The 16,291-nt window shown below is 45.8% G+C and overlaps 1 long non-coding RNA gene across 1 annotated transcript in view; it reads right to left on the bottom strand.

Moving 5' to 3' along the window:
* Positions 1-451: 451 nt before the first annotated feature.
* LOC143793064 (uncharacterized) overlaps positions 452-16,291 on the bottom strand; it is a 70,115-nt gene continuing 54,275 nt past the window's right edge. The window contains exons 2-3 of the long non-coding RNA XR_013220045.1: positions 2,723-2,779; positions 452-733 (exon numbers count right to left, since the gene is read on the bottom strand). This is a non-coding gene — a long non-coding RNA (uncharacterized LOC143793064). The remainder of the gene's footprint in view (positions 734-2,722; positions 2,780-16,291) is intronic.

Genomic DNA, 16,291 nt, shown 5'->3' with positions numbered 1-16,291 from the left:
GTTGAAAAATATGCAAGAGTGAGGAGAGCGCCTTTTAATAAATTTGCACATCTTTCAGCTACAGTCTTGTTGGGGCGGGAGCAGATTTTGTAAGAATTTACGCCTCTTTTTGTCCTGTAAATTCTGATGAAATTATGAAGCTTGGCTTTACCCCCTCCTAACTAAGGTCTAAACATTTTTCTGAAAGTTCTCAAAGCTGGCCAGGACTGACATCATGTTCCACAAACTAATTTTTAGCACAACTACAATTCAAGCTAAACATTTGTGGCATTTCAGTTTTAAGCCACAACTCTAGCAAAAACATTTTGAGGAAATGGGACCATAGTTAAAAAAAAAAACAAATCGCTAATTAAAATTTTTTTTAAAAAAACTTAAACTTAATTTTGAAGTTTATTTTAAGACTGATTTTTGTTTTTTCTAAAAAGACAATATGGGAAATGAAAATCGCATTAGTAAGTTAGGAGCTTAATTTCAAAATTACATTTTAAAGAACGATAGTTAGATGCGGCATCGCAATAACAGAACCACACTTCCACCTCCTATGAAGAAGCAGTAGCAGCATTGATGCAAATGACGAGTGGCCACATAAAAGACCTCGGTCAGGAAAGAGCGCTCTTCTACTGTGTAATGTTTCGAGCCAGCTTGAGCTGCTTTCCATTCATTTGAAATTGCAGCCATAGCTCGGAGCGATGTTTGGATGCAGACAGGAAGTGATCCAGATTGGCAGCTGGTTCTAAAATTAATAAAAAGTGTTTGAAATAAGCAGTAAACAAATTTACATGGGTTAGATTGTGCAAGCTTCCCTCTAAGTTTTCTAACTGTTTTTTACTAGCCAGCTGCCACTATAATACATGTATATTTTTATTTCAAACATTTTATTCCTAAAATTTTTGGAAATGTTATAAACTATTTTATTGATGGCCATATCCATAGACAAAACCCAAGAAAAACAAAACAAAAAACAAAAATGAGTATATACCCTACAAAAAGTAACTCAGTAAATGGTTAGAGTATACGTTTGTATCATCCCTACACAACTCTGAACTGGGAAGACATCCAACAACTCCTTCCGGCACCATGAAGTGTATAAAGTATGGAGCAAGCTCAAGAGCTGAGCCTGCATCATACAGGAAAGGTTCCATCTGATTTATACAGCCATCACCTGCATCTAGCAGCAGTGACCAGAGTTAGCTCTGATTGCTGCTGCTTAACCATTTAAATAGGTATTTAAATACCACCCAAAGCAAGGTATCCATAGCTTTCATGACAGCTGGGGATCTGCTGGGGACCTGGCTAAGTTTAATAGCTGACCAAGATTTAAACAATATTCTGAGATATTGCAGTGTGCAGAAAAAATGATCAAATGATTAGGGACTAAAGGGACTAAAAAATTAAGTGTAAAGTAAATTTTAAAAAATAATAATAATTTTACTTTTTCCCAGTTGAAAATAATGTAAAAATTTTTTCTGAAAGAATATTTGGTATCGACATGGCCAGAAAAGTCAGTTCTATCAATATAGAAAATTATATGAAGCACATGGTAAGTGGCATAAAAAACACTGAACATCCCTACAATAGAAGCTAAGAAAGTGATTTACAGTTTAACCCCTTAATGACAGCCAATACGTCTTTTAACTGACCTGAGATATAAGAGAATAGCCTCCCCATACAGGTGACAATCCAGCATCTGTCGGTTGTGCACTATAGCTGACAACTTGCTGTATCAGCCACGATCAGTGTTTGCAGCGTCCAAATCTGTTTAACCCCGTAGATGCTGCTGTCAAAAGTGACTACATCATTATAAATGGTTAACAGAGTGTGGGGGCTTCCTCTTTATCCCAATTGGTGCCCTCAGATCATGATTGTGTGGTCCTGATGTTTGCCATGGCAATTCATGACCAAATTGCGGCCTTAGAGTCTGACGGCTGTAGTAATCTGTTCAGAAGTGAAGCATTTAGGTGGTAAAAATAATTTTTTTCATTTCTGTCATGCTACTTTGCATTAATTCCTGAAAAGCACCTGAAGGGTTAATAAACTATCTGACTGCAGTTTTCAATATGTCAGGGGGTGCTGTTTCTAAAATGGTATCACTTTTGGGGGGTTTCCCAATATATGGGACCCCTAAAGTCACTTCAAACATGGATAAGTCCGTAAAAAATAAATTTAGTAAATTTCCTTGAAAAAATGAAAAATTACTGCTACATTTTTAAACCTCCTAAAATGCTAACAAAATAAAATAACATTTTAAAAATGGTGCTGATGCAAAGCAGACATGAGGAAAATCTTATTTATTAATGGTTTGCTCTGGCATGACTATCTGGATTAAAGGGATAATCATTCAAAGTTTGAAAATTGCTAATTTTTTAACATTTTTCTCAATTTTCTGATATTTTTTATAAATAAACACAAAACATATCAACCTAGTTTTACCATTATCATAAAGTATAATGTGTCATGAAAAAACAATCTCAAAATCACTGGGATTTGTTGAAGCGTTCCAGAGTTATTACCACATAAATTGACATTGGTCAGATTTCAAAAATTTGGCTCCGTCACTAAGGGGTTAAAATGTAAAAATAAACATTGTCTTATTCAGCTCAATCGAAGAAAATAGTAAAAAGTTACACGTCTAAGAAAATGATGACGTAATTCACATTTTTTTCTGAATTTTATTAAAGCTATTAAAATTACCGTATATAAGAAAAAATAGAATAAATTTTACCGGTAATTCGGTTTCTAGGAACCTTCCACGACGGCATACGGAGGTTGCTTCTTTGCCCTAATGGGGAACAGGAAATATGGAGAGGTTAAAAGGCCGTCCCACCTCCCCCTCACCAGTGACTTATACCTGAAAACCATAGCACCGGTTTACCTTGAATCCCAGATTTGAATCCAGGAGTATAGGGAGGGAACTAGCGCCGAAGTGGAAGGTTCCTAGAAACCGTATTACTGGTAAGATTAATTCTATTTTCTCTAGTCACCTTCCACGACGGCATACGGAGGAATACCAACTAATTTGGCGCTAGGGAGGGACAATGGCCTGGAGAACTTTCCTTCCGAAGGCTAATTCTTTGTTGGGCATTATGTCCAATCTATAATGTTTGGAGAAAGTATGTAATGAGGACCATGTAGCTGCCCTGCAGATTTGCTCTGCTGATGCGCCTGCTCTTTCTGCCCAGGAGACTGAAGTTGATCTGGTCGAGTGGGCCTTAATCCCCACTGGGGGAGTCTTGTTTTGAGCAAGATATGCTTCTGCTATAGCTTTCTTAATCCAGTTAGCAATAATACTCTTTGCTACTTTTTTCCCCGTATTCTGTCCTGAGGGATGAACAAATAGATTTTGATCAAGTCTATAAGAGCTGGTTTGCTCTAGGTAAAATAATACAATGCGTCTGACGTCCAGAGTATGAAATCTTTCTTCTTTTGGATTTGATGGATTTTGGCAAACAGAAGGTAGAACAATTTCCTGGGAGCGGTGGAATTCTGACACAACCTTTGGAAGAAAAGAAGGGTCGAGACGCAGTATTATAGAGTCATCTCTAATGAACAAATAGGGCTCTCTCATTGAGAGGGCCTGTAGTTCTCCTACCCTCCTTGCTGAGGTTATGGCCACTAGAAAAATTGTTTTGTAGATAAGATTTTTTGGAGAACAGGAGGATAACGGCTCAAAGGGTGGACCTGTAAGCCCCTGTAATACCAGATTGAGGTCCCATAGGGGCACCGTTATCTGTGTTTTAGGATTCATCCTAGAAGCTGATGTCATGAACCTCTTAATCCAGCGATGATTTGCCAGATCCTGGTCAAATATTGAACTGAGGGCAGAGACTTGGACTTTTAAGGTGCTAGGCCTGAGGCCTATTTCTAAGCCTTTTTGTAGGAAATTTAGAATTTGTGATAAATTTGGATTGAAGGGATCTGGTAATTCAGGAAGACAAAATGATGAGAATTTCTTCCAGACTTTATTGTATATGGCATTGGTTACTGGTTTCATTGATTTTTGAAGTGTGGAAACCACCGGTTCTGATAGTCCCTTAGCTCTCAACGCCTCAGTAACCATGCCACCAGATTCCATTTGTGAGAATCTAGGAGATGGATTGGTCCCTGTGAAAGAAGGTCGCCTTCCATCGGAAACTAGATCGCTCCGTCTACCTGTAAATCCACTATCAGGTTGTACCAGCTTCTTTTTGGCCACAACGGCGCTACCAATATAGTTGGTGTTTGTTCTTCATGGATTTTCTGTAAGACTTTTGCCAATATTGGGATTGGTGGAAACGCATAGGCCAGACGAAAGTTCCACCTCTGGACCAGCGCATCCACTCCTCTGGAGCCGTCCCTGGGGTTTACGGAGAAGAAGGCTTCGAATTTTGCGTTTTGGCGGGATGCGAAGAGGTCGATTTCTGGAAGACCCCATCTGTTCACAAGCGTCTGGAATTTCCTGTTGCTCAAACACCATTCCCCTGGATGTATATCCTGGCGACTCAGGTAGTCTGCTTGGGTGTGGGATGAGCCTTTCAGGTGAATTGCTGTCAGGGATAGTAGATGTCTTTCTGCCCAGGAACATAATCGGGTAGATATGTTCTTTAGGTTGTTGTTCTTTGAACTGCCCTGATGTCTGATGTGAGCACCTGCAGTCATATTGTCCAAATATACTCGAATGTGATGTCCCCTGATAAGCTTACCTCCTACTAGAAGGGCTTCCTCTACAGCTTTTAGTTCTCTGTAGTTGGACGACTTCCTGCTTGTTGTCCGGTCCCAGAGACCTTGAAAATGGGTATGATTTATCATGGCCCCCCAGCCTCTTGCTGGCATCTGTCGTAACTGTAGCCAATGGGACTTGGGTCTAATTGACCCCATTTTGTAGATTTTTCGGGTTTACCCACCATGCCAGGGAGGCTTTGACACGACCCGGCGTGTATAATCTTTTGTTCAATGAACTGGGATGACCGTTCCAATTCTGCAGGATGTGTGCCTGAAGAATTCTGGAGTGGGCCTGAGCCCAGGGTACCGATTGGATGCAGGCTGTCATGGATTCTAGAAGTGAAATGCCTTCTCTGATTGTAGGGGATCTGATATCTCTGAAAGTCTTGATCTTCGATAGCCGACGATGGTCCTCTGGAAGGAAGGACATTTGTCTTGCAGAGTCTAGAAGAACTCCGAGGAATTTCCTGGATTTGGAGGGTCGTAGCTGTGATTTTTTCAGATTCGGGACCCTTCCAAGAGACGTCAGGATATTGAGAGTCTTTGAGACATGAGACTGCAGGATCACTTTGGTGGAAGCCACTATCAGAAGGTCGTCTAGATAAGGCACTATACAGATGCCTTGCCTCCTGATAAAGGAGACTACTTCCCCCATTATTTTGGAAAATACTCTTGGTGCAGAGGAGATTCCAAATGGAAGGACATTGAATTGATAGTGCTCTATCAGATGTCCCCTTTGTACTGCAAATTTGAGATACTGTCGATGTTTTGGGTGAATTGGGATATGAAAGTATGCATCTTTCAGATCTATAGTAGCCATGAAGGAGTGAGGGCTTATCAAGGGAATGGCAGTTTTTACTGATTCCATCTTGAATCTTCGATATTTCACATGCTGGTTGAGACCTTTCAGATTTATGATAATACGGGACTCGCCCGAAGGTTTGGGTACCAGAAAAAGACAGGAGTAAAGCCCCCGATCTCTCTCTGATTCCGGAATCTGAGATATCACATTTGATTTTTTTAGATCCCTGAGGCCCGCTTCCAATATCGACTGGTCTCTTAAGGAGGGAAGGGAAGTAATCTTTAGACCCCGTGGAGGGGAGGAGATGAACTCTATTAGAAGGCCCTCTTTGATGACATTGAGGACCCAGGGGCAATTGGTGATATTTTGCCACTGAAGCACAAAATTTGAGAGTCTCCCCCCCACCGGGTCGAAGTCACCACTTCTCCTGCGGAGACTGTTGTTGTTGAGGGATAAGGATATTTTTCCCCCCTCCCTTCGGGTAACTCCACCTTCCGGACTAGCCTTTTCCTCTTTGAGAGGTCTGAGACTGAAAGGGACAAAAAAACTTTTTCTTAGGAGTTTTTTGTTCTGGAAGAGTTTTTTTCCTATCGGTTGCCTTTTCCAAGATGTCATCTAGGGAAGGCCCAAAAACATAGTTACCCTTAAATGGTATGGCACATAATTTGGCTTGGAGGTGATATCGCCAGACCACATTTTGAGCCAAAGAGCTCTTCTAGCTGAATTAGTTTGCACTAATGATCTAGCAGCAACTCTGACAGTTTCCATAGAGGCATCCGCCAAGAAACCAGTAGCTCCAAGAAGACTGGGTAGAGAATCTAGCAATTCACCTCTAGAAGTACCCCGGGATATATGCGATTCCAGTTCCCGCAACCAGCGAAAAGGGGCTCTAGCCACACAAGTTGAAGCAATATTGGCTTTAAGGGCTACTGTGGAAGTCTCCCAGGATTTTTTCAATAGACTTTCTATTTTTCTGTCCATTGGATCCTTTAACTGTGAAGAGTCTTCGAATGGAAGAGCCATTCTTTTAGCCACTCTTGCCACTTGTGAGTCGACCTTGGGGACATCCCACTTGGTCGAATCTCCCTCTAAGGGGAATCTATGCTTCATCTCAGATGGAATACTGAGGCGTTTTTCTGGCAGATCCCACTCTTGATTAATCATATCAGTTATATTAGAATGTACCGGGAATCCTACACGTTTTCCCTTAGTTATTCCACCAAACATCTGGTCCTGTATGGACTGTGGTTCTGACTCCTCCTCCAGCCCCATAGTACTGCGTACGGCAGATACTAAATCCTCAATCCATTCTGAAGAAAACAGATATTTTCTGGCTTCAGAGGTTATAGAGGACATAGGTTCCTCCCGTCTACCCGAGGATGAGGCATAGGAGAGGTCTGATTCAGACTCAGAATTCTCATCCTGAATTTTTCTGGAGAATGTGGTGCTGGGGGTGGAGGGGTAAAGGCCGCTAGGGAAGTTTGCACCTCTTGTTTGACTAGGGAGCGGATTTCTTCCAATAGGGAAGGTTGCTCTGCTCTGACTATTTTGTCAGTACAGGATCTGCAGAGTTTTTTCTCCCATAATGGGGGTAATTTAATGTTGCAGATGGCACATTTGTTTTTACTAGTAGTAGTTTTAGGGGTGGACTTGTCTCCCTGCAACAAGAGGGGAGAGAGAGTGTCAGAAATAATAAGATCCCCCTAGATCACTAACTAAGGACCCCTGTCCCTGCAGCACTTACTGTGGCAGGGGCAGCACTGGGCTCTGCAGGCGCAGGGCAGGAACTGCTTTCCATGACAGGAAAGTCTTACCTGCGACGTTTTCAGGCAGGTTTTATGCTATGTAGCAGGCCCCTGCCCCCAGCGATTATCGATTTTTCTCCTCCCTTCCATGGTCCTGGGTGGAGGAACGGCGTCCTGCATGAGGCGCCACCGGCGGAAGTGCCCCACAGAGCGGCAGAAAAGACCGGAAGTGACGCGTGCGATCACTTCCGGGTCGCCTGGCAGCGCGCAGAGGAGAGGTGACCGGAGAGCTCAGGGAGGACTCCGGTCAGATTACTGGCCTGCTTTACCCTCAAGGGGGTGCGGGAAGGCCAGGGAATGGTCCCGAGGACACCACAGCACAGCGCGACGGGAGCAGCACAAGGGGGAGGTGAGACACGACCCATGCTGCCCGGTTTTAATAGGCAAAGCCTAGTGAGGTCCTGCAGTTACCGGCCACCACAGCACACGGAACCTCTCTCTGTCCCATGGGGAACAGGAAAGACACTGGTGAGGGGGAGGTTGGAGGGCCTTTTAACCTCTCCATATTTCCTGTTCCCCATTAGGGCAAAGAGGCAACCTCCGTATGCCGTCGTGGAAGGTGACTAGAGAAAACTCGACAAGGTTAGTATAGCTGCAATCATATCAGCCTTGGGAATCATTTTGATAGGTCATTTTTATGACTCCAGATGAAGCATTTGTGAAACGGGTCTGTCATGGGACACTTCCTTCAGTTATCAAGAATATTTGATTCCTGGGTTTCATTTTGAAGGCATCTTGAGGCATCTGTGTATTGACTTTATGATTATTCTGCAAAATACATTGACTTTAACCATTAAATAAAATGTAAGTATTCTTCGCCAGAGCCGACATCAGAGCATTATCGCATTGGACCCCATCTCTTCTGCTTATCAGGCCCCAGCGGCAGGCTTCTGCCGGTGCAGTAACTGAACATGCATTCGAGACGCAGGTTCAGATAAGCTCTATTGCTGTGTGGGCCCACACAGCAATAGTTAAAAGCCACCAGACAATTGGAGGCTGACAGCTAACATCAGCATGCACGTCGCCGGCGTCATTGTCATTCACTGGCGAGTACGCACTGGAAATGCCTGGGGTGGATGTCAGCGCTGGAGCGCGGCCAAGAAGGGAGAAAATTTTATTTCATTCTTATTCAAAGAGGCAAGCCCGGGGCAGAATAGAGACACAGGGGGCTTGATGGAGACACAGGGGGCTTGATGGAGACACAGGGGGGCAGGATGGAGACATGGGGCAAAATGGAGACACAGGGCAGAATGGAGACATGGGGCAGAGTGGAGACACAGGGGGCTTGATGGAGACAAGGAGGCTTGATGGAGACAAGGGGGCTTGATGGAGACACAGGGGGCAGGATGGAAACACGGGGCAGAATGGAGACACAAGGGGCAGGATGGACACATGGGTCAGGATGGAGACATGGGGCAGAATGGAGACATGGGGCAGAATGGAGACACGGGGTAGAGTGGAGACACAGGGGGCTTGATGGAGACAGGGGGGTTTTATGGAGACAGGGGGCAAGATGGAAACACGGGGCAGAATGGAGACAGTGCAGAATGGAGACACATGGGTCAGGATGGAGACATGGGGCAGAATGGAGACATGGGGCACAATGGGGACACGGGGCAGAGTGGAGACATGGGGCTTGATGGAGACACAGGGGGCAGGATGGAAATACAGGGCAGAATGGAGACACAGAGGACAGGATTGAGACACAGGGAACAGGATGGAGACACAAGGGGCAGGATGGAGACACAGGGGGCAGGATGGAAACACAGGGGGCAGGATGGAGACACGGGGCAGAATGGAGACATTGGGCAGAATGGAAACACGAGGCAGAATGGAGACACAGGACAGAATGGAGACACAGGGGGCTTGATAGAGACACAGGGGGCTTGATGGAGACACAGGGGGAATGATGGAGACACTGGGGGCAGGATGACAACACAGGGAGGCAGGATAGAAACACAGAGAAGGATGGAAACATGGGGCAGAATGGAGACATTGGGCAGAATGGAGACACGAGGCAGAATGAAGACACGGGGCAGAATGGAGACAGAGGGGGCTTGATAAAGACACAGGTGGCTTGATGGAGACACAGGGGAAAGAATGGAGACACAGGGGGCAGGATGGAGACATTGGGCAGAATGGAGACATTGGGCAGAATGGAGACACAAGGCAGAATGGAGACATGGGGCAGAATGGAGACACTGGGGGCTTGATAGAGACATGGGGGCTTGATGGAGACACAGGGGGAAGGATGGAAACACAGGAAGGCAAGATGGAAACACGGGGCAGAATGAGACATGGTGCAGAATGGAGACACAGGGGGTAGGATGGAGACACGGGGGGCAGGATGGATACACGGGGCAGAATGGAGACATTGGGCAGAATGGAGACACGAGGATGAATGAAGACACAGGGCAGAACGGACACACAGGGGGCTTGATATAGGCACAGGTGGCTTGATGGAGACACGGGGGAAGAATGGAGACACAGGGGGCATGATGGAGACACAGGGGGCAGGATGAAAACACAGGGGGAAGGATGGAAACACGGGAGAAGGATGGAATCATGGGGAAGAATGGAGACACGGTGCAGAATGGAGACACAGGGGGCAGGATGGAGACACAGGGAGCCGGATGGAGACACGGGGCACAATGGAGACATGGGGCAGAATGGAGACACGGGGCAGAATGGTGACCCAGGGGGCTTGATAGAGACACAGGGGGCAGGATGGAGACACAGAGGGCAGGATGGAAACAGATGGGGCAGGAAGTAGGTCCATGTGCAGGATCATGGGGCAGGATGGAGACATGGGGCAGAATGGATATTCATGAGGTCAGGATGGGAGAACATATGGTTGGAGCCAGGAATGAGACACATGGGGGCCAGGATGGGGGATATTATTATCATAGAGTGTAATTAAGGGATATTATTACTGCAGTGATGTATTTATCTAGTTTTTTGAGGTTTTAAATGGGGGCGGTCCTATTACTCTGCAGAGCGACACCTTGTTGCCTTTTTTTCTTCATCTGGTGTAGTGTAGAAGTTGAGAAAAATTAAGTAATGTGTTCTGAAAGAGGTGCTCTAGATAACAAGAGAAAGGCTGGTACAGAGGGGAGAGGACCCTGTCCTTGTGGACTTACATTCTGCAGGATATATACAGAGCTCTTGTGTATAATGTCACTGGTAATCACTATATTACCTGTACACTGACACTGTAGACAGAGCTCCTGTGTATAATGTCACCGAAAATCACTGCATTACAATGGCAGGCTTCTGCCGGTACCAGGACACTGCATACTAAGTGCAGATCTCCTGTGTAAAATAGCACTTATGGTGATATTAGTATTGTGTTTTTTGTATTAATGATCAGTTTTGTAGTATTCAGTCACTATGTGGTGGTAATATGTTGTCCAGTCATGGGGTGGTGGTATTTGTTCCTTGTATGTGCTGCTATTTGGTCACTATGTGGTGGTAATATATGGTCTGGTCATGGTGTGGTGGTATTGTCCCTTTTATGTGCTATTATTTGGTCACTATGTGGTGGTAATATGTGGTCTGGTCATGGTGTGGTGGTATTTGTTCCTTGTATGTGGTATTATTGGTCACCATGTGGTGGTAATATGTGGTCTGGACATGTTGCGGTGGTATTTGTCCCTTGTATGTGATATTAACTGGTCACTGTGGTGGTAAGATGTGATCTGGTCATGGTGCTATGGTATATGTCCCTTGTATGTGTTAACATTGGTCATTTTAAAAATTGAAAAATAAATTAAAAAATACCTAAATTGTATTGCATATTTTACCAAATGTTTAATAGGTTAGAGTAGAGTAGGGCCCGGCCAAAAGAGTCTACCTTGTTGTGGTATCGGCTATATGTGTGATTTCATGATGGGAACTGTTAATGTGTGATTGGTGAGGATGTGGAGCAGGTGTTTAGTTTTTCCGTGAGTGGGCAGTGGGACTGTGGAAGGTTTGAGGGGTGGAGGTGGAGCTGGGGTGGAGCATGGGCAGAGTCTCAAGAAGGCACTGAAAATTTTGCTAGTATGGGGCCCTGAAATTCCTAGTGGCAGCCCTCTACTTTGCTCTGATGTCCATTTATCTACCGTATATGTGATGTTCTCATTAAAGTGCATTTGAAAGTAATGGAATTTTTTTGGGAGATTTTATTCTGATTTTGAAAAACATTTTTTTTTAGATTTTGAATAAACAACTGTCCTGAAATTATATTCTCTGGGTTTCAGTCATTTTAGTGTACAAAAAAAGGAATAAAAAATAAAAAAAATTGCAAAATTACTGTTTTTGTTTCACCATTTCATCTCACTTGAAAATTTTAAATGATCTCATTCAAAACTACAACTCGTCCCTCAAAAATCAAGCCCTGATACTACTATGTCAACAGAAAAATAAATATGTTATGGTTCTTGGAAAAAATTGAAGTGCAAAAGTGAAAAATTATCTCTGTTCTTAAGTGGCTATAATAACATATTCCTGTTTTATCTAATTGACAGATTAGTTAGTTATTTGTTCCTGTCTATATATTGTAAGATTGCACTTACTTGCGGGTTGGGGAATACTCGCTTGGCAGCAGGATAAACATAGACAGGCACGGTTTTTTCTCATAAATAGTCCATGTGGTTTATTATCCACTCAGCATAAACCACGGAAGGCCATGTTCCACATCACAGACCTCACATAATACTTAGCACTTCACAGTATATGGCTTTGAAGCACAGTCAGTAAACATGCAGGACCTTACTTTGTCCAGTTGTCCTGGGGGACTGCATGCCGCACAGTTCAGTAACTGACCTTCAATAAAACACATAGTCCTTTCCTTGTGCTGTTCAGGGATCCGGTCCTCCTCCCAGGACCTCCCAACACCAGCGTGTGCTTTCAAGAAGCCTCCTCCCAGGTCTTCCAACACAGGAACTTACACAGAGAGCTGTGACCCACACCCTGGTCACATTATGTACCTTGTAACCACACCCCATAGGTGAGGTATATCACATGGGCTGATCACGTGATCATGACATCACTACAGGTCCTCATATTCCTGCAGGGAAAAAGGTACAGTGAGTGTCCTCACCCAGTGGTGAGGTATGTGGGTAGCCAGACCCTCCCATCTCTCATAGCTACCCACAACCCGGACCCAGGTGCACTAAATGACATCATCAGTGCTTACGTGCTCTAATGACAAGATACTCCGGGTTGCATTGCAGGGAGCATCCATCCCTGTGACACATACCTCCCATTAACCACAATGCCAGACACTGTCTCACTACCACATCCATGCATACCCGTGGCCTCAATATGCCTCCGTGCATATGCTGGAGAGACCATGCAGCGCCCCCTACCTGTTACAGGGGTCACTGCATCACATACCTCCCCCCTTTGTTCAACCCTATTGGGGTGGACACATGACATAAACCCGGGGTTCCGTTACCGGGAACCCACGTCACCTTGTCCTACTAGTCGAGAGGGCCCTCTCAGTCGGGTTTGGGCATCATGGTCAATCTGGCGTCGCAATCCCCTTGCACCCATATGACCTGTCTGGACTGACTGTTTGTCAACATGTCCTCTACCGGGTGTCCCACCTAAGTCAAACAGCCCTGAGCTAACTGAGACAACACTTCTTTTATCTCTTTCATCAGGCCTCTTTCTGTAACCTCTCTGCTGGCCATTTCTTCCATGGTCTTTATGTCCTCTGCTAGCTTCACCTTGAGGACCTTCAGCCGTTAGCGAACCTCTTCGCCTCTCTAACCCATGAGATGAAGCTGGCGGCCATCTCTTTCCCATTTTCTGCAGCTCTTTATTCATCTGCTCTCTCTCACGTCTTAGCTGCTCAATCTCTTTCAGGTACTTTACTAGTGTTGAGCGATACCATCCGATACTTGAAAGTATCGGTATCGGATAGAATTAGGAATTTAGGACCTGAGAATGACGTCACGGCTTGTGATTGGTCGCGTGGCGGTCACATGAGCGGCACGCGACCAATCAGAAGCCGTGACGTCATGGAAGGTGCTGAACGCGCTCATTTTAAGCAAAGCAGGCTGCCGGTTACTACCAGGGCGCGTCAGAGGGTGAGTATATCCCTATTTTTTATTTTAATTCTTTATTTTTTACATGGATATGGATCCCAGGGCCTGAAGGAGAGTTTCCTCTCCTTCATACCCTGGGAACCATACACTGGGAACTTCCGATTCTGATTCCCGATACCACAAAAGTATCGGATCTCGGTATCGGAATTCCGATACCGCAAGTATTGGCCGATACCCGATACTTGCGGTATCGGAATGCTCAACACTATACATTACGCGATACCCCAGGAGCATCCGGATATTCTCAAGACTCTCCATGGACCCGACAATAAGGAATGGAACCATCCCATCTTCACCCACGTCCTGGGCCTCGTCATCAGCCGGAATCCTCAGTCTCTTTACACCGGATTTATTCACTATCTCCTGCATCACTCTCCCAAGTCTCCCAATGACTTTCGCCACCAGAACTTTGGGTACTTGGACTGTATCTTCCACTAAGCCCAGTCGACTAAGAGTTTTCCTTTCACGCTCCAAATGTCGAACGGCTTCATTATTCTTCAGAATGATCCTCTGTTTGGTACGGAGGCAGTGTAGGTGCATATCCCTCAGGACAGCCACCTGCTTCACTGTGACTTCCTTAGTCGACAGTATGACCAATTGCTGAGTCTCAGGCGCCCAGTGCACACTACACGCCTCTACTGCCTTTCTAAAGGCCTCATGCACACCCTTCCTGGCACATGCTTCTTGCATGTCTTCGGGTATCTCCACCACACACTTGAAGAATGAGGTCTCAATTTCTTCACGAACAGATGGCTCCTGGTTTACCTCCGAAACTTCCATCAAGACATCTGTCACGACCGGGCGACTGTCTTGTTCTGCCTTTAGCGCGAGCTCTTCCTCAGTTTTACACTTCTCAACATCCTTTGCCAAGATGGGCATCGGCAACTCCGCCTTGTTATCACTCGGGGTTGACAGCTGTACGTCTCGGACTCGTAACTTCTCCTCTGGCAGAAGATCTCTTACTGCTTCTCGCGGCACTACCACATTTTTGCCTAAGGCCTTATTCTCAGTGTGCCACGCTGTCAGGTGACTTCTGAGCTCAGAGACGTCCTTCTCTAGCTCACCCAACCTGTGCTCCGCCATATGTCTCAGGGCCTTTTCTCGTTCAACATGCCCTTTTAGTGTTTTTATTTTGGCCTGTAGATCTGCCACCTTTTCTTTCTCACAAGATAATCCTTTAGCGAGTTCCTGGAATCCCTATGCTTCCTTCACTACAAGCCAGGCCTTGACTGCTGAGAGCTCGGACTCCAGGTAACGCACCTGATCCAGCTGCACGGAGTTGGCGACTTCTATCTCAGGGACATTATCTTTGTTGGCATCTGTCCCTGTCTCCTCTTTAACACTCTTCTCCAAGGGTGCAATTTGTTCAGCCCCTTTTCCTCTTTTACGTCTCCGGCGACGGGAGGAAGTTTTGTTATTTATACCAAAGTCAGTCTTACTGCCCTCTTTTCCGCTTTCGTCACCGTCTGAATGGGAGTCACCACTCACTATTAGGGATACTCCCTTCCTTGGGTTATACCCCGTGGACTTCCCCACGGCACTCAGGCCCCAGTTCACCCAGTACACCCCTATGTCTCTGGGCTTGTACTGGCCCTTTAAGAGTCTGCACAAATTTTTTATTTTTTTATTTTTTTTTATATGTCACTTCACCAGCTCCTGCTGGTACCGCCACAGCTCCCGCTGCAGTCACACACAACTGGCACCTCCGGCTGCCGACCACAAGCCGCTGCTGCTGCCACTGCAGCTCCAGCTGCTGCGGAACCTCTTGCTGCAACCGTGGTTACACTCCACAAGGCTCTACCGCAGACTTTGTGGACACGCCGATCCACAGCAAGCCGCTTGTCCCCTTCGTGGACCCGCTGATCCACAGCAAGCCGCTTGTCCCCTTCGTGGACCCACCGATCCACAGCAAGCCGCTTGTCAGCTTCGTAACCCCGCCGAGTTACAGCCAGACACAATCTTCGTGGCACCGCCGAGCCACAGCAATTAACTCCACATGTGCCTGGACCGTTGACCGCTTCGAGCACCATATGTAAGATTGCACTTACTTGCGGGTTGGGGAATACTCGCTTGGCAGCAGGATAAACATAGACAGGCACGGTTTTTTCTCATAAATAGTCCATGTGGTTTATTATCCACTCAGCATAAACCACGGAAGGCCATGTTCCACATCACAGACCTCACATAATACTTAGCACTTCACAGTATATGGCTTTGAAGCACAGTCAGTAAACATGCAGGACCTTACTTTGTCCAGTTGTCCTGGGGGACTGCATGCCGCACAGTTCAGTAACTGACCTTCAATATAACACATAGTCCTTTCCTTGTGCTGCTCAGGGATCCGGTCCTCCTCCCAGGACCTCCCAACACCAGCGTGTGCTTTCAGGAAGCCTCCTCCCAGGTCTTCCAACACAGGAACTTACACAGAGAGCTGTGACCCACACCCTGGTCACATTATATACCTTGTAACCACACCCCATAGGTGAGGTATATCACATGGGCTGATCACGTGATCATGACATCACTACAGGTCCTCATATTCCTGCAGGGAAAAAGGTACAGTGAGTGCCCTCACCCAGTGGTGAGGTATGTGGGTAGCCAGACCCTCCCATCTCTCATAGCTACCCACAACCCGGACCCAGGTGCACTAAATGACATCATTGGTGCTTATGTGCTCTAATGACAAGATACTCCGGGTTGCATCGCAGGGAGCATCCATCCCTGTGACACATATCTCCCATTAACCACAATGCCGGACACTGTCTCACTACCACATCCATGCATACCCGTGGCCTCAATATGCCTCCGTGCATATGCTGGAGAGACCATGCAGCGCCCCCTACCTGTTACAGGGGTCACTGCATCACAATATGATAAATGTTTAAACACTG

This window comes from Ranitomeya variabilis, chromosome 1 (assembly GCF_051348905.1).
Source record: "Ranitomeya variabilis isolate aRanVar5 chromosome 1, aRanVar5.hap1, whole genome shotgun sequence".
NCBI lineage: Eukaryota > Metazoa > Chordata > Amphibia > Anura > Dendrobatidae > Ranitomeya > Ranitomeya variabilis.
Note: the sequence above shows the minus strand (reverse complement) of the source record. Positions and strands in the feature narration are given on the sequence as shown.